General features: G+C 37.0%; 1 protein-coding gene across 1 annotated transcript in view; it reads right to left on the minus strand.

The window, feature by feature from the left end:
* The window catches only part of HACD2 (3-hydroxyacyl-CoA dehydratase 2), a 111,345-nt gene that overhangs the window by 82,483 nt on the left and 4,667 nt on the right, over nucleotides 1-24,195 (minus strand). The window lies entirely within an intron of this gene.

Genomic DNA, 24,195 nt, shown 5'->3' on the forward strand with positions numbered 1-24,195 from the left:
CTTTTCCCAGAGGATCAAAGGTACCAGTTCCATATCTGGCACCCAAATCCTTAGATCCTGCACAGGATAGACTAGCCCCCAACATACAAGGCTCTGAAAATCAATAAAGATCACCTTTAGGAAGACTAGAAAGCTGCAGGGAATGGAAAATCTGCTCTTAAAGGACCATCACACACTCACTCAAACCAGAAACCAGTGCAAAAACACCAATTTGAATAGTACATACACCACAGAAAAATGAGAATTATTTGCTAATCTTAAAAGCATCTGCCTGAAGAGGAAGGAAACAGCAGGGACTCTCCCTGGAAACAGAGATTGGTGGGAGCAATTTTTGCGATTCAAGTCTACCTTACTAATCTGGGTGCTGGTGGGCACCATTTTGGAATTCCTCTAACATTCTAGTAACAACAGGTACACTCCACAGAGTACCCTGCCAGAAATACCCTACATCAGTTGTGGATGCAACCAGTAGCCCAACCACGTGCCAGTGCAGTCCACCCAATATGCCTCAGCCCCAAGCCCTGCCACTACAGAAGGATGCACACAGCTTGCACTGGGGAGACCCCTTGAGGGCCTGGTTCTAGTAACTGGGAGACTGTGTTTCTGGGCCAAATAGTACCATTTCTTGCATTAGGCCATGCATTCAAGACTGGGAGAGGTAGCTGACTTACCTAACATATAGAAACAAACACAAAGAATTAGGCAAAATGAGGAGACAGAGTAATATATTCCAAACAAAGGAACATGATAAAATCTCAGAAAAAGAACTAAATGAAACACAGATAAGCAATCTACCTGATAAAAAGTTCAAAGAAATTATCATACAGATGCTCAGTGAACTCAGCAGAATAGTTGAACACAGTGAGAACTTAAAGAGATAGAAAATATAAAAAAGTATCAAAGAGAAGTTTGAAAAATATACTAGAAGGGCCAGCAGCAGACTGGATGAAGTAGAAGAATGCACCAGGAAGCTGGAAGACAAAGCAATGGAACTTGCCAGACAGAATAGCAAAATGAAAAATTAAGATGAGTGAAACAGATAAAGAGGATGAAGAGGTTCAAACTTCCAGTTATAAAATAAATTAAGTCATGGAGATGAATAGTCAATACTATTTTAATAACGTTGTATGGTACAATTTATGACAAAGAAGGCAAGAATATACAACGGGGAAAAAGTCTCTTCAAAAATGGTGCTGGGAAAACTGGACAGCTACTACGAAAGAACAAAACTGGAACACTTTCTTACATCACACACAAAATAAACTCAAAATGTGTTAAAGACCTGAATGTAAGACCTGAAGCCATAAAACTCATAGTAGAAAACATAGGCAGTAATCCCTTTGACATTTGTGCTAGAAACATTTTTCTAGATGTGTCTTCTCTGGTAAAGCAAATGAAAGTAAAATTAAACTATTGGGACTCACCAAAATAAAAACTTTTGTCCAGCAAAGGAAACCATCAATAAAACAAAAAGACAACCCACTAAATAGAAGAAGATATTTGCAAATGATATATCCAATTAGGAGTTATAAGATATATATATAAATATATATGCCAAAATATATGAAGAGTTTATATAACCTAACACCAAAAAACAAATAATCCAATTAAAAAATGGGCAGAGGAAATTAACAGACATTTTTCCGGAGAAGACATACAGATGGCCAACAGACACATAAAAAGATGTTCAATATCACTAATCATCAGGGAAATGCAAATCAAAACCCCAGTGAGGTATCACCTCACACTTGTTAGAATCAAAAGGACAAGAAATAACAAGTGTTGGCAAGGATGTTGAGAAAAAGGAATTCTTGGGCACTTTTGGTGCAAATACAAACTGGTGCAGCCACTGTGGAACACTGTATGGAGGTTCCCCAAAAAGTTAAAAATAGAACTACTATTAAGATCCAGTAATTCCACTACTGGACATTTACCCAAAGAATATGAAAACATTAATTCGAGAACATATATACACCCCCTGTGTTTACTACAGCACATTTGTCTTGGCTATTTAGAATAGCCAAGACACAGAAATAACCTAAGTGTCCATTGACTGACGAATAGATACAGAAAGACATGTTTTATACACACACACACACACACACACACACACACACAGTGGAATATTACCCAGCCATAAAAAAGAATGACATCTTGCCATTTCCAACAGCATGGATGGATCCAGAGAGTATAATGCTAAGTGAAATAAATCAGTCAGAGAAAGACAAATATCAATAGTCCTACGTGGAATTTAAGAAACATGACAAACAAACAAAGAAAAAAGGGACAAAAACAAAAAACCAGACTCTTAACTATACAGAACAAACTGGTGGTTGCCAGAGGGGAAGGGGTGGAAGAATGGGTATAATAGGTGAAGGGGATTAAGAGTACAATTATACTAAGCAGTGAGTGCAGTGAATAAAATTGTTGAAACATTATATTGTGCATGTGAAGCTAACGTAATACTGTTTGTTAATAATACTTAAATAAAGCTACTTTACACATTTGAAAGAAAGAAAGAAAGAAAGAAAGAAAGCAAGCTAGCTGAAGCCCAAAGGCATCTCCCTAGTTGGCCAAAAAAAGTTGTATGGATGGTAACCAGACTCACTGAGGTGAGCAGAGCACTGCATAATATATAGAATTGTTGAATAACTATGTTATGCCTCTGAAATTAATATAACACTGTATATCAGCTATACTTCAACAGTAAAAATTAAAAGAAAAAGGGTGATGTAACTGATGAAATGTTATAAAACTGTGGAAGGTTTGAGGCACAAAGGAATCAAGGGCAGAATGACTAGCAAAGGAGCTGCAGCAGTTATTTAAGTGTGGTGTGATAATGGCCTGCACTGGATGAGAACTGAGAACACAAGAAAGAAAGAATGTAGCTGAAAATCACTTAAAGAACTGTGGGACTTGGTAATGGAAGCAGACAGTAGAAGGAGAAAAAATTACCCAAACTCCAATCTGAATCCAGGAGTTATAATGCATTGGTTTCCAGACAACTTAATTTCAAGGGCTAAGAAAACATTCACATTTTAAAAGGAGAAGGAGTTGATATAGCTGTTTACTTTGTCAAATGCCCATTTTTAACTAAATATCAAATACTACCATAATCATTTTTTAAAAGATTTGTTTATTTGAGTAAGAGAAAGGGAGAAAGAGGTGGGGGGGGGGGGGGAGAGGCACTTGGAAAGGGGGAGCAAGAAACCCAAGCAGACTCCCACTGAGTGTGGAGCCAGACACAGGGCTTGATCCCATGACTCTAAGATCATGACCTGAGCCAAAATCAAGAGTTAGATGATTAACTGACTGAGCCACTCAGGTGTCCCCACAATCATTTTTTAAGGAACAAAAAATTAGGAAGGATATAACCTGAAAACAAACAGTCTTTTGAAAAAAGAGAAGACAGGAAATTAATTAAAATTCTAAGAACAGTTCTGAGAATGTGAATTCAAGAAAAAAATTAGCAGATATGTCTCTATGTTCTGGCACTTTAGCTGGCTACTTCCAAAATATCTTATAATAATTAACACTTTCCCCAGTTTACATAGCACCTCTACAAATGTGGTTTTAAAAAAGAGGAAAAAATTAAGAAAAGTGAAGATACCTTAAGGGACCTTTAAGACAACATCAAATGGAATCATTCACATTATAGGACTCTCAAAAGGAGAAGAGAGAGAGAGAAAAGCAAGAAAAAATATTTGAAGAAATAATAGCTGAAAACTTCCCTAACAAGGGAAGGAATTGAACATCCAAGTCCATGAAGCCCAGAATTTCAAATAAGATGAACCCAAAGAGATCTATACCAAGACACACCATAATTAAAATCGCAAAAGTTAAGGATTTAGAGAGAAATCCTAAAAGCAATAAGGAAAAAACAACTTGTTATGTACAAGGTGAACTTGAGAAGGCTATATAAGCAGATTTCTCAGTAGAAACTTTATGTATCAGAAGACAGTAGCATGACATATACAAAGTGCTGAAAAGAAAAAACTTCCAACCCAAATTCTCTGAATGATAGCAAAGTTATCATTTAGAACTGAAGGAGAGATTAAGAACTTTCCATGTAAGCAAAAGCTAAAGGTATTCGTCACCACTAAACCTAAACCAGCCTTACAATCAATATTAAAGGGACTTTAAGCTAAGTAGTAAGAAAACAGGAAAGTAAAAATCTCACTGGAAAAGGTAAATATATAACAAATGTAGAGATCAAACACTTATAAAGCAAGCATGAAGGTTAAAAGACAAAAGTTTTGTCTTTTGTTTGTTAAGTTTTGTCTTTTGTCTTAAGTTTGTTTTCAGATAGCAAACTTATCTGAAATTATATTAAAGGAAGCATAAAATAAAAAAGATATAAAATATATCATCAAAAATTAAAAATGTGGGGGTAATAGTAAAAAGGCAAAGCTTTGAATTGTGTTTAAAATTAAGTTGCTATCAAGTCAAATCAGATAGCTATTTACAAAGAATATTTTGTCTGAACCTAACAATAAATAGCCACAAGGAAAAAAACACAGTAAATACAGAAAAGAAAATGAGAAAGAAATTTAAACATAACACTACAGAAAGTCAGCAAACCACTAGGGAGGAGAAAAAGAGAAGAAAGGAACAGGGAGGAACCATAAAAATGCCAGAAAACAATGAACACCAATAAGTATATGCTTATTAAAAATTACTTTAAATGTAAATGGACTAAATTCACCAATCAAAAGATGCAGAGTGACTGGACAAAAAAATGAGACCCATCTATATGCTGCCTACAAGACTCACTTTAAAGACACATACAGGGGGGATCACTGGGTGGCTCAGCGGTTTAGCACTTGCCTTTGGCCCAGGGCATGATCTGCCTCTCTCTCTGTCTCTCATGAATAAGTAAATAAAATCTTTAAAACAAACAAATAAATAAATAAATAATAAAGAAACACACAGAGTGAAAGGGAAGGGTTAGAAAAAGATATTCCATGCAAATGGAAATGAAAAGAAAGCTGAAGTAACTATACTCCCATCAGATAAAATAGACTTTAGGGTATCTGGGTGGCTTGATTGGTTAAACGTCTGCCTTCAGCTCAGGTCATGATCCCAGGATCCTGGGATTGAGCCCTGCGTTGAGGTCTCTGCTTCACTAGGAGCCTGCTTCTCCTTCTCCCTCTCCCTCTGCTGTTTCCCCGACTTGTGCTCTCTCGCTCTCTGTCAAATAAATAAATAAAATCTTAAAGAAAAAAAAAGATAAAACAGACTTTAAAACAAAGACTATAATGGGGCACCTGGGTGGCTCAGTTGGTTAGTGTCTGACTTTTTTTTTAAGATTTTATTTATTTATTCATGAGAGACACACACAGAGAGAGAGGCAGAGACTACTGGGTGGCTCAGTTGGTTAAGTGTCTGACTTTTTTTTTTAAGATTTTATTTATTTATTCATGAGAGACACACACAGAGAGAGAGGCAGAGACTAACGCAAAGAGAGAAGCAGGCTCCATGCAGGGAACCCGATGTGGGACTTGATCCCAGGACTTAGGATCACACCCTGGGCTGAAGGCAGACGCTCAATGGCTGAGCCACCCAGGCATCCCAAGTGTCTGACTCTTGATCTCAGCTCAAGAGTTATTAGTTTAAGCCCCACATTGAGCTCCACACTAGGTGTAAGCCTACTTAAAAATAAATAAATAAATAAATAAATAAATAAATAAATAAATAAATAAAACAAAGACTATATAAAAGACAAAGAAGTGTATTATATAATAGTACATGGGTCAATGCAGCAATAAGATATAACATTTATAAATACATATGCACCCAACATAGGAAGACCAAAATATATAAAGCAATAAGTAACAGACCTAAAGGGAGAAAATGAAGGCAATATAATAATGGTAGGAGACTTTAACACTCCACTTTTATCAAGAGATAGATCATCCAGACAAAAAAATCAATTAAGAAAATACTGGCCTTCAATGACACATTAGGCCTCTTCTCAATTGTACATGGAACATTCTCCAGGACAGATCACATGTTGGACCACAAAGCAAATCTCAATAAATTAAAAGACTGAAATCATATTAATCATCTTTTCTGACCACAATGGTATGAAACCAGAAATTAATTATGAGAAAAAAAAAAAACAGGAAAACCCACAAAAACATGGAGGTTAAACAACATGCTACTGAGGAACCAATGGTACACTGAAGAAACCAAAGGAGAAATCAAAAAGTACCTAGAGACAATTGAACACAAAAATCCGTTACATCAAAATCTATGGGATGCAACAAAAGTGGTTCTAAGAGGGAAGTTCATAAAGATACAAGCCTACATCAATAAACAAAAAAAGAAATCTCAAACATTCTATAACTTTGCACCTAATGGAACTAGAAGAAGAACAAAGGATCAAATTAGTAGAAGAAAGAAAATAATAAAGATCAGAGTAGAAATAAATGAAATAGAGATTTTTTTTTTAAAAGATTTATTCATTTGAGAGAGAGAGAATGAATGGGGAGAGGGGAAGAGGTACAAGCAAAATCCCCACTGATCAGAGGGCCCGATGGAGGGCTCAATCTTATGACCCTGAGATATGACCTGAGGTCAAAGTCAGACACTTACTGGGTTGAGCCACCCAGTGTTTTCTGAAATAGAGATTTAAAGTACAATAAAAAAAAAAAAATTCAATGAAAGTAGCAGCTGGTTCTTTGAAATGAGAAAATCAACAATCCTTGGCTAAACCAACCAAGTAAAATAGAACAGAGTATTCATGTACATAAAATCAGAAATGAAAGAAATTACAACTGATACCACAGAAATAAAAGGGATCATAAGAGACTAGTACGAACAATTATATGGCAACAAGCTTAACAACCTAGAAGAAATGAATAAATTCCTAGAAACATACAATCTTCCAAGAAGGAATCATGAAAAAACTGAAAATGTGAATAGATTGATAATAAGTAAGGAGTCTGAAACAGTAATCAAAAACCCCCCAACAAAGTCCAAGACCAGATGGCTTCACTGGCAAATTCTACCAAATATTCAAAGAAGATTTAATACCAATCCTTTTCAAACTCTTCCAAAAAATACAGAAAGGAAAGCTTCCAAACAAAATTTTTGAGGCCAGCATCACCAATACCAAAACTAGACAAGGACACCACGAAAAAAAGAAATTACAGACCAATACCCTTGATAAACATAGATGTAAAATCCTCAACAAATTTTTAGCAAACTAAATCCAACAATACATTAAAAAGCTCATACACCACAATCCAGTGTGATTTATTTCAGGGATGCAAGGATAGTTCAACATCTGCAAATTAATGTCATATACTACATCAACAGAATGAAAGATAAAAATCATATTATCATCTCAATAGATGCAGAAAAAGCTTTCAATAAAATTCAACATCCATTTATGATAAAAACTCTCAACAAAGTAGGTACAGAGGGAACATACATAATAAAGCCCCTAAATGACAATTCTACAGCTAACATTGATACCTACAGTGAAAAGCTTTCAGAAAAAATACTCACACTTAACTGCTTTTATTCAACACAGTGTTGAAAATCCTAGCCACAGCAATTAGGCAAGACAAAGAAATGAAAGGCATCCAAATCCGAAAGGAAGAAGTAAAACTGTCACCATTTACAGATGGTATGATATTATGCAGAGAAAATTCTAAAGATTCTGCCAAAAAACTGTTAGAACTAATAAATAGATTCAGTAAAGTTGCATGATACAAAGTCAATGTAGAGAAATTGTGGTATTCTATACACTAATCATGAAACATCGGAAAGAGAAATTAAGAAAATAATCCTATTTACAAACGTATCAAAAAGAATAAAATATCAAGGAATAACTTAACCAAGAAGGTGAAGAACCTGTATACTGAAAACTGTAAGACATGCATGAAAGAAATTGAAAAATACATAAATAAATGAAAAGATATTTTGTGTTCATGATTTGGAAAACTTAATATTGTTAAAATGTCCATACTACCCAAAGCAACCTACAAATTCAATAAAATAACTATCAAAATTCTAGTGGCAGGGCAGCCTGGGTGGCTCAGCGGTTTAGCGCTGCCTTCAGCCCAGGGCGGGATCCTGGAGACCCGGGATCAAGTCCCACGTCTGGCTCCCTGCATGGAGCCTGCTTCTCCCTCTGCCTGTGTCTCTGCCTCTCTCTCTCTATGTCTTTCATGAGTAAATAAATAATAAATCTTAAAAAAAAATTCTAGTGGCATATTTCATAGAACTAGAACAATTAACTTTAAAATATGAAACATAAGATCTTGAATAGCCAAAGCAATCTTGAGAAAGAAGAACAAAGCCAGAGGTATCACACTGCCTGATTTCAAACTATATGACAAAGCTATCATAATCCAAACAATATGGTATTGGTAAAAAACAAAACAAAATAAAAAAACAGACACACCTATCAATGGAACAAGATCAAGAGCCTAGAAATAAACCCACACATATATGAACAATTAATCTACAATAAGGGAGCCAGGAACAAAATATAGAGAAAGGTTAGTCTCTTCAACAAGTGGTGCTGGGAAAACTGGACAGCCACATGCAAAAGAATGACCACTATCTTACACCATACACAAAAATTCACTCAAAATGGTTAGACTTGAAAATAAAATGTGAAACCATAAAATTACCAGAAGAGGCAGTAAGGTCCTGACATCAGTTTTAGCAACATCTTTATGGAGCTGACTTCAAAAGCAAGGGAAACCAAAGGAAAAATGAGCAGATGGAAATACATCAAACTAAAAAGCTTGCGTACAATAAAGGAAATCATCATGAAAATGAAAAGGCAACCTACCAAATGGGAGAAGACACTTGCAAACTATATGAAAAGGAGTTAATATCCAAAATGTAAAAAGAACTCATACAATTCAACAACAAAAAAACCAAAGAGCCCTATTAAAAAGTGGGAAGAGGATCTGAACAGACACTTCCTCAAAGAAAGACATACAGATGGCCAAGAGGTACATCACTAATCATCAGGGAAAGATAAATCAAAACCACGAGATATCACTTTATGTTAGAGTGGGTGTTTTAAAAATGACAAGAAATGGGGTGCCTTGGTGGCTCAGCGGTTGAGTCCTGGGATCGAGTACAACATCGGGCTTCCTGCATAGAGCCCGCTTCTCCCTCTGCCTACCTCTCTCTCTCTCTCTGTGTGTCTCTCATGAATAAATAAATAAATACTTAAAAAAAAAAAAAGACAAGAAATAGTAAGTGTTGGTAGAAAATAGTATGGAAATTCCTCAAAAAATTAAGAAAAAATTTATCATATGACCCAGCTATTCTACTTCATATTTATCTAAAGAATATGAAAATATCAATTTGAAAAGATATGCATCCCTATGTTCATGGCAGCATTATTTACAATAGCCAACAACTGGAAACAACCTAGGTGTCCATTAATAGCTGAATGGATAAAGAAGTGGTATATTTATAAAATGGAATACTACTCAGCCATAAAAAAGAGTGAGATCTTGTCATCTGTTACAACACAGATGGACCCCTGAGGGCATTATGCTCAACAAAATAAGTAAGATGGAGAAAGACAAATACCATATGATTTCACTCATATGTAGATTCAAAAAAAAAACCAAAATAAGTAAACAAAATAAAATGAAAACAAACTCATAGAGAATAGACTAGTGATTACCAAAGGGGAAGGGAGCTATGGGGTGGGTGAAAGGGGTAAAGGGGGACAATGGTATGATGATGGTTGGGAACCAGAGTTGTAGTGGTCACTCTGTAGCATATACAGTTATCAAATTATAAAGTCATATACCTAAAACTTATATAATTATAAAAAAGTCATCTGAAGCCATCTATATTATTTAATGATCAAAGCTTTTCTGGATGATAAGAACTATCAGCTATTGTAGTATGTAGTACATTTTAGAATTTATATTTCTCTAGTAGTCATTCTATTGTCTGATCCTAACAACAACCCCAGCAGATAGGCAGGACAGAGACTTTTATTTATAGATGAGAAAACCAAGTCTTAGGAAAGTTATTCGAGGGATGCCTGGGTGGCTCAGTGGTTGAGCATCTGCCTTTGGCTCAGGGCGTGATCCCGGGGTCCTGGGATCGAGTCCCACAACAGGCCACATGCATGGAGCCTGCTTCTCCTTCTGCCTATGTCTCTGCCTCTTGTGAATAAATAAAATCTTAAGAAAAAAAAAAAAAGCTGTTTGAATTCCCCAAGGTAGTAAAGTGATGTCCAGAATCAAGGCTCTATTTCTACTCTACAGATTTTTGTATTATATTATTTCATTGTATTTTAGTTATAAGATATCTGCTGAAGCCATAGTTTGACAAGACGTGGCTCATCTAGAGTATGCCTGATAAGACTATGTGCTCAAACACTACTATTTCACTAAATTTTGAGAGAAGAGGGAGTTAAAGAGGCTTGGATAGAAAAAAAAAAATCAAGCTTCACAAATTTGTTGATAACTGAAAAGAACTATTATGCTGCAAATTTTACCATCTTCTTAAAAAAGAAAATGTTAAGAATCTCAAGTGTGTGAATATTATAAGATAATCTGGACCTCCTGCTGTAAAGTTGAGGAAAATAAAAGATGTCTATAGATATAAATGAGGAATAAAAGACATGAATAAAGAGCATGCTGAGACAAGACAGAAGATGGTGTGCAGACAGAAAACCTAACCGTGTACGTAGCAAGACATCTACCCAGGAAGCTGATTATTAATAGGACATTACAAAAAAAGGATATACAATTGGTCCTTACACAACAATGGCATGAACTACATGGGTCCACTTACATTCAGATTTTTTTCAATAAATACATATTTCTTTTTAAAAAATATTTATTAATTTTAGAGAGCAAGCACATGCATATCGGGGGTGGGGAGCGGCAGAGGGAGAGGGAGAGAGGGTCTTAAGTAGACTCTGTGCTGAGTGTGGAGCCCAGCATGGGGCTTGATCTCACAACCCAGAGATCACAACCCAAACTGAAACCAAGAGCTGGATGCTTAACCAAACGCACCACCCAGGTGTCCCAAATACATATTTCATATTGTGATTAATGAGTAAGATAGAGGTTGCCAAAAGACTAGACATGAAGGGAAGGTAGAGGAAAGAGGTGGAAAAGGCTGGGACAACAGGGCTCTTGCCTATTACTGGCACTCATCACCACACCACCCATCTGGGGGAAACTCAGTTCATTAAGATCTTCATCTGAGAGGTACAAAGGAACTGGATCTGGGGAGGAATCTCAACAAAGTGGCCAGTCACTGGCCAGTGTTACTCAAGGACCACAGAATGATAACCTGCCTCCCTGTAGTAAGAGATCTGGGAGAACTGTGGGGGCGGAGAGCACCAAGCAGAAACGGCCTGCAGAGTAAAGCAGGAGGGCGCTGTCCGCGGTGCTGAAAATTCTCAGGCTGGGAACCAATATCCAAGGGAACTGGCCTCTTGCAGCTTACTAGCGTTTCCCGCAAGCAGAAACGGTATTAGAACCATATAAAGTGGGTCAGGTGAACCAAGTGACCTAGAGGGAAGGTCTAAAGGTGCTGTGCCTTCATCGGTTCTCTGAGATCCCCTGAACTGTGCCTGGAATGAGGTTTCCTACATTCCTGGGAAGAGGGACATGGAGTGGGTGTCACTCCCGGATCCAGCTGTGCTAACTTTTGGGTGAGGACAAAGTGATGTATGGTGCCTCACTCTACTACTGTACGACACAGTAACTGCATTTTTCTCTTCCATATGATTTTATTTTTTAAAAGATTTTATTTATTTTTTCATGAGAGATACAGAGATAGAGGCAGAGACATAAGAGAGGGAGGAGACTCCCTGTGGAGCCCGATGCAAGACTTGATCCCAGGACCCCGGGATCACGACCTGAGCCAAAGGCAGATGCTCAACCACTGAGCCACCCAAGTGCCTCTCTTCCTTATAATTTTCTTACTAACATTTCCTTTTCTCTAGCTACCTTTATTGTAAAAATACAGTAAAGAATACACATAACACAAAATAGGTGTTTACCAACTGTTCATGTTATTGGTAAAGCTTCTGGTCAACAGTAGGCTATTGGGAGTTAAGTTTTCAAGGAGTAAAAAGTTACACATGGAGTTTCGACTGCATGGGAGGTTGGTACCCCAACCTCTGTGTTGTGTAAGGGTCAACTGTATAATCCTTCAGGGCTATCATGTTTTCTTTGTGTGAAAGAATAGCAGGTCTTAGTCCTAGAAGACCCAATCTCCACTTCTGAGTTGCATATATTTTATAATGCCTCTTCTATCCTGAAATGAAATTCACAGATGATAGAATCTACCTACACAGGGGAGCCTGGGTGTCTTAGTTAAGCATCTGCCTTTGGCTCAGGTCATGATCTCAGGATCCTAGAATTGGGCCCCGCATCCAGCCCTCTGCTCAGCAGAGGGCCTGCTTCTCCCTCTCCTTCTGCTGCTCTGCCCACTTGTGCTCTCTGTCAAATTAATAAAATCTTTAAAAAAAAAAAAAAAAAAAAAAAAAAAAAGAGGGACTCCTAGGTGGCTCAGAGGTTGAGATCTGCCTTCAGCCCAGGGCATGATCCCAAAGTCCTGGGATCGAGTCCCACATCAGCCTTCCTGCATGGAGCCTGCTTCTCCCTCTGCGTATGTCTCTGCACCACCCCTCTCTCTGTCTCTCATGAATAAATAAAATCTTTAAAAAGAATCTACCTACAGAATTTTTTTTTTAAAAAATACAATGTTTTAACTGTTATATAAAGAAAAAATAAAAAGTAATTTATTTTTTAAATTATGTATTTCACTATACAAATGTTTGAGGACATAATAAAGCAGTCAGCTATATGTGACAACTTATGATAAATAAGTTTGGATTTAAAAATAAGAATGTCAGAAAGCACCCTGAACTAGTATAGGACAACTGAAGAGCAGAGGTACAGACCAACACTAGAATAAAAAACAGTATTAATATAATGGACATAGGGAAGTAACCTTAACTTAGGCCAAAATAATATGCCAAGATAAGTAGTGGTCAAAATTTAAAAAAAAAAAAAAAAAGTATAGTTTCATTACAAATGAGCCTGGTCTTATTTATTTCTAAGGGGTGTCAAAATAACCTCTAAGTCATGTCATGAGACAAGGTACGAAGAAAGTATCACATAAAGCCCATATGCCAATATTCTGTGAATAGTGCAACAAGGAAGAGATGGGTTTGGTTAAAACAAACAAACCAGTAATGCAAGAGGCAATAAAGCACTTGTATTAACAGACTGGTGATAGTTTTAGGATAAAATTGAAAAACTATGGTGATCCCCCAAGAAGGCAATAATAAGATATATTATTAAAATAGTTCTATCTAAAAAAAAAAATCCAATGAAATCCTTGTATTTCATGTACCTTCACTAACTTAATTGAAGTCTGACCAGGAATTTCAATCTGTTACATAATTTCAGTCCGTTTCATTGCATTGGCAGTAACAACACAATTGCACTGAAATTCTTTTCAGCTAAATATGCAAGTTGGAAATGCTGTAATTCTTAGAGCGCAATGTACAGGGTGAACAAATTACTCAATTATTTTGAGATGGTATCTTTATTTCACTTAGGTTGCCTCATCATATCAACTGTGGTAGGCGAAATTCTAAAGGTGATTCCCTGGGATTCCTGTTCCTTGGTTATCCAAACACTAATCTAGATACTGCAGTGTAAGGATTTTAAAAAAGTAATTGAGGTTCCAAATCAACTGACTTTAAGGTATGGAGATTATATGGGTAGACTTGACTCAACAAGGTGAGCTCCATAAAAGCAGAGCTGGTTGCAAAAGAAGGAAGTGACCTCCAGCTAACAACTAGCAGGGAAGTGAACCTCAGACCTTCAAGACCTGGATTCTGTCGGGGTACCTGGGTGGTGCAGTGGTTGAGTGTCTGGGGTCCTGGGATCAAGTCCCTTATCGGGCTCCCCACAGGGAACCTGCTTCTCCCTCCGCCTGTGTCTCTGCCTCTGTGTCTCTCATGTATAAATAAAATCTTTTTTTAAAAAAGAAAAACCTGGATTCTGTCAACAAGCTGAGTAAGCTTAGAAGCAGATTCTTCCCTAGAGCTCACAGACAGAAGCCAGTCTGACTGACACACTAATTTCAGTCTTGTGAGGCCCTGTGTGGATAACCAAGCCAAGCCCAACTTCTGACTTATATAACCATGAGGTAATAAATAAGTGTTATTTTAAAAACAAGCTGCTAAGTTTGTGATCTTTATTATGCAGCAACAGAAAACTAAGATAACAACTTCCTTCTGACTTAATAAGCTTTTGGTTTAATTTCTCACAAAGACATTTTAGTATCAATACGTCCTATGAAACTATCAATTTCTATTTATAGAGTGGTTAGCCTGGAGCGCTATACAAAAGTCAGGGCAGATGCAGGACAAATCTTTATTGAGTTGGACTCTCGCAGGTGTTCTAAGAGATCTAGTCACAGCAACCCTACTCACTGTGGCAATCAAAACACTCTCACAAAGAAGTTTACCAAATCTCAAGAGGAGCTGGAACCCAAGCAGCTCTGGAGACCTCAGGCATGGTTCATGGATTTAATATGACTGCGTTACTGTGGGCCTCAATCTCTTTCAACTCAAAATTCCAAATTCTTGGGAGAAAAATATCTGACCAGCGCAGTATGGGCCAGGCATGCACCCCTGGGTCAGCCAGCTATGGTCTGAGGAGTCAGGGAGTAGAGATGCCCTTGCTATCAAGAAAGAAAGGTAAAAAAAAAAGAAAGAAAAGAAAAAAGAAAAGAAAAGAAAAGAAAAGAGAAGAGAAGAGAAGAGAAGAGAAGAGAAGAGAAGAGAAGAGAAAAGAAAAGAAAAGAAAAGAAAAGAAAGAAAAGAAAAGAAAAGAAAAAAGAAAAAAAGGAAAAAAAAAGAAAAGAAAAGAAAGAGAGGTCCAGCTGTAGAATTGGGAGAACTTCCAGGGAGGACAAAAATCTCCCAAGCTGGGCAACTCCACATGGCTGCCATACTCGTATTATTATGGGGAGGTCCAGAACTAACCTGAGTTATGTTGATCAGTATCTGCCTAGTTTTGAAAATTATCATACCATATGTATGTATAATTCCATTTTCTCTCAAAACATTGACTCCATGCATTTTCTTATGCTTATGTTTCTTTTCCCTGTAATGAATATAGCACTTACGATTGGAGGGAAACACCTTTTCCCTCTCCTCTAGCTTCTATGAGAAGCATTTTCTCCCAAATATTTCTGGTCTTTCTCTACCTGTTAATCACTTTATCCCAGGAAAGGAAGGATGCCTCATCTGAGCAGTAAATTTAGGAGTAATTGGGGAGTGCTCAACTGAGCTCTACCCTGGGGTTCTCACAAAGAACTCCAAGTTCTCTATTTACTCCATGCTACCCTGGCCGCTGCTGCCTAGGGCAGGGTGGGTGGTAATCTAATTTTAGAGTTCAGTTAGCAAACCCATTTAGCTTACACACTAACACACAGCCTCCAGCTAGGCCTTTATCGCTAATAAAGTTGATATCTGGGATCCTTATGCAATTCCTCTGAGTTACTTCTCAATGTTCAGAGCATAAGCAAGAAAAAGGGGGTATTTATTGGACGCCCTCAAAGAATCTAGTCCAAACTTGTTTTCAAAATCCTTTTACATCCATTTTTAAAGGAGAAAATAGGTGAAATTTCCTTAATTACCATTATTTTCTCTCATTTAATTTTACCTTTTATGTTATTTTCAGCTCTATAATTTGTTAATTCGTTACCCGCTTTATTTTCATAATCTGATAGTAAAATGCTAACTCTTACCAAACTTAAAACTGGGAGAAAACTAGGGGTGCCTGGATGGCTCAGTTGGTTGGGTGTCTGACTCTTGATTTCGGCTCAGGTCATGATCTTGGGGTCATGGGATCCAGCCCCATTTGGGGCTCTGCATTCAGCGTGGAGTCTGCTTGGGATTCTCTTTCTCCCTCTGACCCTCCCCCAGCTCACTCTTACTTTCTCTGAATAAATAAATAAAATCTTTAAAAAAAAAAAAATCTGAGAGAAATTTAAGGTAATCTAATCCAGCACATTCAATGCAGAGAGTTTAAGACCATGTGGCAAAACCAAGTCTCAGTACCCAAATTTCTTGTTTCCAGTGTTCTTTTACATATACTGACATTTCTTAAGTACAATTCTAATTTTACTTCTCTAACATTTCTGCCAGCTTTCCTATGATAATCATTTACCCATCAACTAATTCCACCAACGTGTTTGCCATGTTCCTGCTGCATGACAAATTGTGAACTCTGCCAGTTTCTCTTTGGCTTCTGCTCTGATATCAACTTATCTTATGCTGTATCTGGGCGGTTCTGCTTTTCTTGTATGCTTGGTCATGGCAGACTGGTTTTTCCTTTAGTAAGCTTGTCTTTCATAGCAACAGGCTGCTAAATTATGTTTATGTTTTGTTTTGAGATTTTTCCATTTATTTATGAGAGACACAGACAGAGGCAGAGACACAGGCAGAGGGAGAAGCAGGCTCCATGCAGGGAGCTCGATGCAGGACCCAATCCCAGGACCCTGGATCACGATCTGAGCCAAAGGCAGACGCTCAACCCCTGAGCCACCCAGACATCCCTGAATTATGTTTTTTAAACTGTTTTTTCTTTTTTTTTTTTTTTAATGATAGTCACAGAGGGAGAGAGAGAGAGGCAGAGACATAGGCAGAGGGAGAAGCAGGCTCCATGCACTGGGAGCCCGACGTGGGATTAGATCCCGGGTCTCCAGGATTGCACCCTGGGCCAAAGGCAGGCGCTAAACCGCTGCGCCACCCAGGGATCCCCTGTTTTTTAAACTGTTATTCATCACTATAACTTTTTATTTTGATACAACTAATGAGTCTATTTGTATAAACATTAGAAATTATGCGTTTGTGCTATACTCAGTCATCTTGTAGGTTTACTGTTATTGTTCCTTTTTTTTAACAACAGATGTAAAATTGTTTTTTTTAATTCTGTTTTATTTTTGTTTTTGTTTTATGTGTACTTCATTTTAAATCACAAGGTAATCTAAACTGCTTATATTAATTCCCTTTAAAAAATTTTAATCTTATTTTTCTTTTTTCTATTATATTGTATTACATATTACATTTATTGCATCTTTGTTTTTATTTTAAGATTCAGAGAAGTGGTATATAAGCACACACTAAAGTATAGAGAGTAAAGAGGAAAACTTCCTTCCTAAATATCACACCCCTCCATGGGAAGAAGCACCAGTAGTTCAATATATACCCCTCTATGTCTCTAAGTTCTAAGTTCTTAGTTAAATTTATTTATTTACATAAAAGTTAAATACCCCTTGATAAGTTTCTTTCAAAGTTTCATTACTTTTTATTGTCAAAAAGTCTATCTGTAGAAAATTGCAAGGTTATGTAGGAAACTAAGGCTTTCTCTTAACTTCATGTGGATTTTTTTGTTCTTAAAAGTCTAAGGTCCTAGGCTGTTTTACTATTACATTTTAAGATGTCTTTTCTGCTGGAAATTGCTTACCTTTGTTTTGAGTTTAAAAATTTAACAAATAGGTGCCCAAGAAGGGAAAAGATTTAAAAAGAAAAAAAAAAAAAAAACAGCTCCAGTGTGGAATTCTATATACTCTCAATAACCATACTGAGTTGGTCTTTCAGTTCAGAAAAATTTTCTAGAATCTTTCTTGATGATTTATGAGTTATATGTTCTAGCCTTTTCTATTGCTGGTACTCTTACTTTTTGACAAGATGCAAACCCTCAATCCATTTTCTAGATAGATCAGTCCTATTTCATTATTGATCTGTTGAATTTTATTACTTTCACACATACTTCATGTTTCTGTTTTTTAGATAATCATTTATACATTAGCTAGACCACCAACACATAATATCTCTGATCCACTTGGCAACATACATAATTTATAATATTCTTTTTTACATTTCAAATAATGAACCCTGAACCTTCCCCATAGCTTCTGCTCTGTAATCTATTTAGTCTTAGACTGTAACTGGGAATTCTTACCTTTTCTTGATCTTTAGTACAACCTACTTCTCTGCACTATGGTCTCCTTCCTACTCTCTAGTGATACCATCAATATTTTTAGATCATTAAAAAAAATGTTTGCCCACTCCTTTCTACAGCCATTAGCTGTCTTACATGCTTGAATGCCATATCAATTTTCTTCTATTTGCTCGAGTTGTCAGATAGTGAGACCTGTGTGGGTGGGCTCCTATTTCCCAGAGGCTCCCTCTTCCCTTCTAATGTTGTGACACTTATTAATTACACCAAATTCTATTTGTGAAACCTCTGGTTTTCACATTGTTTTTGAAGCTGCCTTGTCTGAGGTCTGTTGTCATTTCTGTTTATGTTAGATATCCCCACTATGATTGCTCGGCTAGCTTTTCAAAAGTCTTTTAGAGGTCTGTTTTCTTAAGTCTTCAGAATAAAGGCAGTCTAAAATGTATATATAACAGGAGTTTCAAAATTTCCTTTTTAAGATTTTTATTATTATTAATGGGAACCTGGCATGTTTTCACAAGGAGGGAAAATATTATAGATAGTGGTAATGTCCCCAGACAAGTACACAGAAGTAAACTTAACCAATGATATGCCTGAAGCATTATCGTATTAATAATACCACAGAACTTAACCTCCTAGTATCTCTGTAGAAAAAATTCATCTAGTATTTAAGGCAAACATACAGGAAAACTAGTAAGGAGACACAAGATGGGAGCCCATTCCTTCATAAGGACACTACAAGTTCTTAACATTTTGCTGTATTTTAGAGAAATACTCAAAATCAGCTTCCTGTATATATCATTAAAGGGTCTAAAGAGAGTTATGAGGTGAGATACAAGGAGTCGGACCAGATTACAGGGACAGGGCTTGGAAAGTGGTAGTAAGGTAAGAAGATACAACAAAAGCTATCTACTCTCTTCCACTGCTTCTCTGGAATCTGCTCTGCCACTCCAGACCTAGCTGTAGATCAACTCTAGAAAAAGATCACAAGTAAGACTGGGGAGCTGTCTCCTTTCTTTTTATAGGTGAAGGGGTTCCAAACGATAGAAGGATCTGGAAGAGAATGGGAAGGAAAGGGAATTCCTTCCCAGCTGGGCAGAGGTAGGTAAGTGATATATATATAGCGGCGTACATATATTGAAGATGGTCTCTATCAGTCTCAACAATTAATGTCTTTACAGAGCAGTCCTTAAACCACTGGAATCACATGGCCAATCACCAAGGCATGTCCAATCATGAGTATTTAAAATGTCTTTGGTATAATTAGTCTTTTTTTTTTTTTTTTTTTTTTGGTATAATTAGTCTTATGTTAACTAAGTCCAAATTCTCTCAGAAATAATATCATTTTAAAATTTTTCTTTAAAGACTTTTTGTTTTGGGGGTTGAGAAGAGGCAGAGAGAGCAGGAGAGAATCTCAAGCAGACTTTCCACTGAGCACAGAGCCTGACACTGGGCTCAATCCCACAACTCTGAGATCATGACCTCAGCCGAAATCAAGAGTGGGACCCTCAACTGACTGAGCCACCCAGGTGCCCCTCTCAGAAATAATTTTAAGCTGCCATAATATAACATTTTAAGCTATCTTAATATAACATAATATGATACTAAATTCTAATCTTTAACTCAACTCTAACAAAGCTGAAAAGATAGTCTATCCTTATCAATGAATATCACAGATCAAAAAAAAAATGAAGAAAACTTATCCACAGCTCATATGGATGACTTTTTAAAAAGTCATATAATTTACATACCATTAATTCTCCCCTTTAAAGTGTACAATTCAGTGGTTTTTAGTATGTTTAAAGGTTATGCAATCACCACTAATTCCAGAATACTGTCATCATCTCAAGAAATCCTGTACCCATTTAGATTCGTTCCCCATTCTCCCTACCCCACAACCTCTGGCAACTACTAATCTACTTCCTGTCTCTCTGGATTTGTCTCTCTGGACATTTTGCATAAATAGAATCATATAATGTATATATAGTGTTTTCTGTTTTGCTTCTTTCACATAGCACCATGTTTTCAAGATCCATCCATGTCATAACATGTATCAGTAATTCATTAACTTTATGGTATGGAAATTTGTTTATCTATGAATGACATTTAAAAAATATATTTTTGCTATGTTAATTAGCTCTCACAATTACTCAAGATTCATCTCATAATTTGCACATTATAATGTTGATTGTATTCGCTTCAGTACTTTGGTAAATACTAGGCTTTCCACCTAGCACCCCTTTTTCTAGAAATTACCCCTTCCCTTCAACAGTGACTGGTCCAGGAATGAGAACCTGATTCAAGCTGGACAAATTTGGCCCTTCATTGGTAATGTGGGACTGAGAGTAGGATTCTATTTCCAACAGTTGCTCTCCTGATTACAGGAGTAACAATCTTAGGAGCTTTTAACTACTATCATTCTTGCCATGTAGATTAAAAAAACAAAACAAGAAAATCAGTGTGGACGAAAAGAAAGAATCAGAGACAAAGAAAATGAGAGTAGCAGAGATAAGAGATGGAGCAGGAACCCCTGAGTTCCCTGCAGACTGCATCCCTGTCCTTGGATCCCATGGGACATCCTATAAACTTATAATAAAGTCCCCTTACTGTTCAAGATGGTTAAGGTGGTTTCTATAATCTCTAGCCAAGAGCCCTAGTATAACCAATCTATCCAATAAGATTTTAAGCTCTTTATTAACAAGGAATCAACCTCCATAGCACACATTATAGTAACTCACAGACACACTTAATCAAATGATCACCTGTGGAGTAACTTGCAAAATTATCTAAAAAATACAGTCAAGACCTTCTCTGATGAGTATGGAAAAAAAAAATAGGTTTTGTGTCCATATTATAAAAACCTATACTATTGTACCACTGACTCAATATTATCTTTACACCCATTTTGCAAAACATTAATTTCCTCAGAAGTAAAATCACCTATTGTACTACTCCATCCCATTTCCACTTGCCTTGGTAAATGTTTTCAAATCTTTTGAAAAGTATAGGGCTATATTTTTCAAAGAAAATTTGAAATTTCTTGCAAATAGCAAGTAATCTCTATTTTCTTTTTAAGCAAATTCCCACAAAACCTACTAACAAATGACATTCAGGGGTGCCTGGGTGGTTCAGTCCATTAAGCATCTGACTTTAGCTCAGGTCATGATTTCAGGGTCCTGGGATCAAACCCTGAGTCAGGCTCTATGCTCATTGGGAGGTCTGCCTCTCCCTTTCCCTGTCCCTCTGTCCCTCCCCTCACTCGTGCTCTCATGCTCTCTCTAATAACTAAATAAAATCTTAAAAAAACAAAACAAATAACATTCAGCATACAGAGATACAAGTAAGTAACCTCATTTATAGTGGCATACATATACAATATACATATATGATAATGTGATATATGTATATATAAAACAGAATATTACTCAGCCATAAAATAGAAAGAGATCTTGCCATCTGCAATACCATTGATGGTTCTAAAGAGAATTCTGGTGGTTGCCAGAGGGAAGGTAGGTGTGGGATGGGTGAAGAAGGTGATGGGGATTAAGAGCATACTTAACATGATGAACACTAAAGTACTGTACAGAATTGCTAAATTATCATATTGTACACCTGAAACTAATACAACACTGCATGTTAACTATATTAGAATTGTAATTTCTTTTAAAATATTTATTTCTTAAAAAATAAAAAATAAAAAAAAAATAAAATATTTATTTCTTCATGAGAGACACAGAGGGAGAGGCAGAGACACAGGCAGAGGGAGAAGTAGGCTCCTGGTGGGGAGCCTGAGGCGGGACTTGATCCCACCATCTCGGGATCACATCCTGAGCTGAAGGCAGATGGTCAACCACTGAGCCACCCAGGTGTCCCTAGAATTATAATTTAAAATAATGCAAAAAAAATGCAAAAAAGAGAAAATAAAAATAAAAACCATAAAACATTGGGAAATTAAAAAAAACTCAACAGACTCTTATATACAGAAAACAAACTGGTAGTGGCCAGAGGGAGGTGAGGGGAAGAAATGGGTGAAACAGATAAAGGAGATTAAGAGAGCACTTACTATATTTCACCCCTGAAACTATTAACACTAACACTGTAAGTTAATTATACTTCGATAAAAAATGTATAATGACATTAAGCATACGGAGATAAAAATGAATAACCTCCCTGGAATCATTCTCTCCTTTTCTCCTGCAAACAAGATATATTGTCAAACAAGTAATTCCCATAACTAATCTGTAATTCAATGACACTGTACACCTGTAATTATCATATGATGTAGGTTGCAGAGGCATGAAACATTCCTTAATCGACAACTAGGAGATACAGTCTTTGTGAGCCTGCTCTTTGCCCCAGGCTGAGAGGTCTAGTGCTGTCACTGACAACTGTAAAGCTAATTCCCTGCTATTCCTGGGAGTCTTGACTTCATTTTGCCAAGTCCTTTCCCCAAAATCAAATCCAGGATTTGTCACCTAATTGGTTCTGAGTGGGGATAACAGAAATAAAACCAAAAATCCAAAATGTTTTCTTAAATCCCTGTTAAAAATTCTATAGGGATAAATGTGCTAATCCTTCAAAGTATAAGATTTGGTTCCTGAGTGGATTTTGTAAAACATATTAATGTCACTACCTTCTCTAAGACATACTGAAATTTAGAAAATCGTACTTCTAATATTACAAAGGCTTACAGAGATAGAACCCCTTTAAATTATTGAAGAACTCTAATCAGGTACAACTGTATACTGTGTCAAGCAATGGGGCAATTTCTCGTGGCCTCAGCCCAAAACTTGCTTCTCTATAGCTGGAGAGAACTGTGCCGGCCAAAGCTCTGAGAGGCAAAGTCACTCACTCACTATTGGCAGCTTCCAAAAAATTTTTCAAAACTTCAACAAATGGCTCACATAAGGATTTGCTGAAGTTCTCTCAGACTCAAACTGTTAGGGAAGGAAGAGGCTTTGAAATCTACTTTAACCTAATTACTTCATAAATGAGAAGAAGGGGTGGACAAGAGATAAATGACTTGCTCAAATTCAAACAGTTGGTAAAACCAGCAGAGTTAGAATATGGCTACTCCATTCACAGCTGGAAGCTCACTTCCCCATACCATCTGCCTAAAATGTGGAAATATGGACAGTTTTGAAACCTCTGCTTCCTGAGAGAAAAACACAAAAACTTTAACTTTCTGCTTCAAACGTGAAGGTGAGAGGTTAAGCTGTTACATGCCATTTCCTGGAGGTAAAAGGTAGTATCCTTCCAAATGTCATGATGCACTTGCCCTGGAGGCTAAGTGAATGAAACTGAACACCAGATTTTTGCTGCAACGTGAAGGTTCTTTACCATTAAGAACTATGGTAGCCATTGATTCTGTGTGCCCAAAGCTACCCCATTCCTTCTTTTCCATTAACAAAGCCTATAGTCCCTTGGCCAGAAGGATGGGCATGTGTCCTAGACGAGGTTAATCAACCATTTCACATCACAGGCAAGACTGACTGGTCTAAGTAAGGCCAACCAGAACCCTTCTCCAGAACTGTGACATAGATGCTACGAAAAATAACTCCTTCCCCCTCTCCTGCCATGTGGAGAAGGCAGTTTGCAGTAGGAGAGCCTTAGACCAACATTCCAAGAGAAATAGACATAGACAAAGATGAGAGATGGAAAGAGTCTGGCAATGTCAAATCCTCATTCCTGAGGTGGTTCCTTTGATTCAGTAGGTTAACCCCATGTCTTTATCGACTATAAAGCCAGTAAATTCCTTTCTTGCTGAAAATACTTTGAATTGAGTTTCTGTCACTTGCAACTCAAAAATGCTAACATATACTGACCCTAGGAAACAGGACTAGGTATGTTACTCTCAATACATGAGAACTAATAAATGTTTATTTACTTATTTGCATTATATTGAATGTATTTAAAAGCTACTGATTTGGGCAGCCTGGGTGGCTCAGCAGTTTAGCGCCACCTTCAGCCCAGGGTGTGATCCTGGAGACCCCGGATCAAGTCCCACGTCGGGCTCCCTGCATGGAGCCTGCTTCTCCCTCCGCCTGTGTCTCTGCCTCTCTCTCTCTCTCTCTCTCTCTGTCTCTCATGAATGAATAAATAAAATCTTAAAAAAAAAAGCTACTGATTTATCATCAGACTTTTCTGTTGTTTTTTGAGAGACTGTATAACATTTTTCTAGAAATATTTA

Source organism: Canis lupus, chromosome 33 (assembly GCF_003254725.2).
Source record: "Canis lupus dingo isolate Sandy chromosome 33, ASM325472v2, whole genome shotgun sequence".
In the NCBI taxonomy this organism is placed as follows: Eukaryota; Metazoa; Chordata; class Mammalia; order Carnivora; family Canidae; genus Canis; species Canis lupus.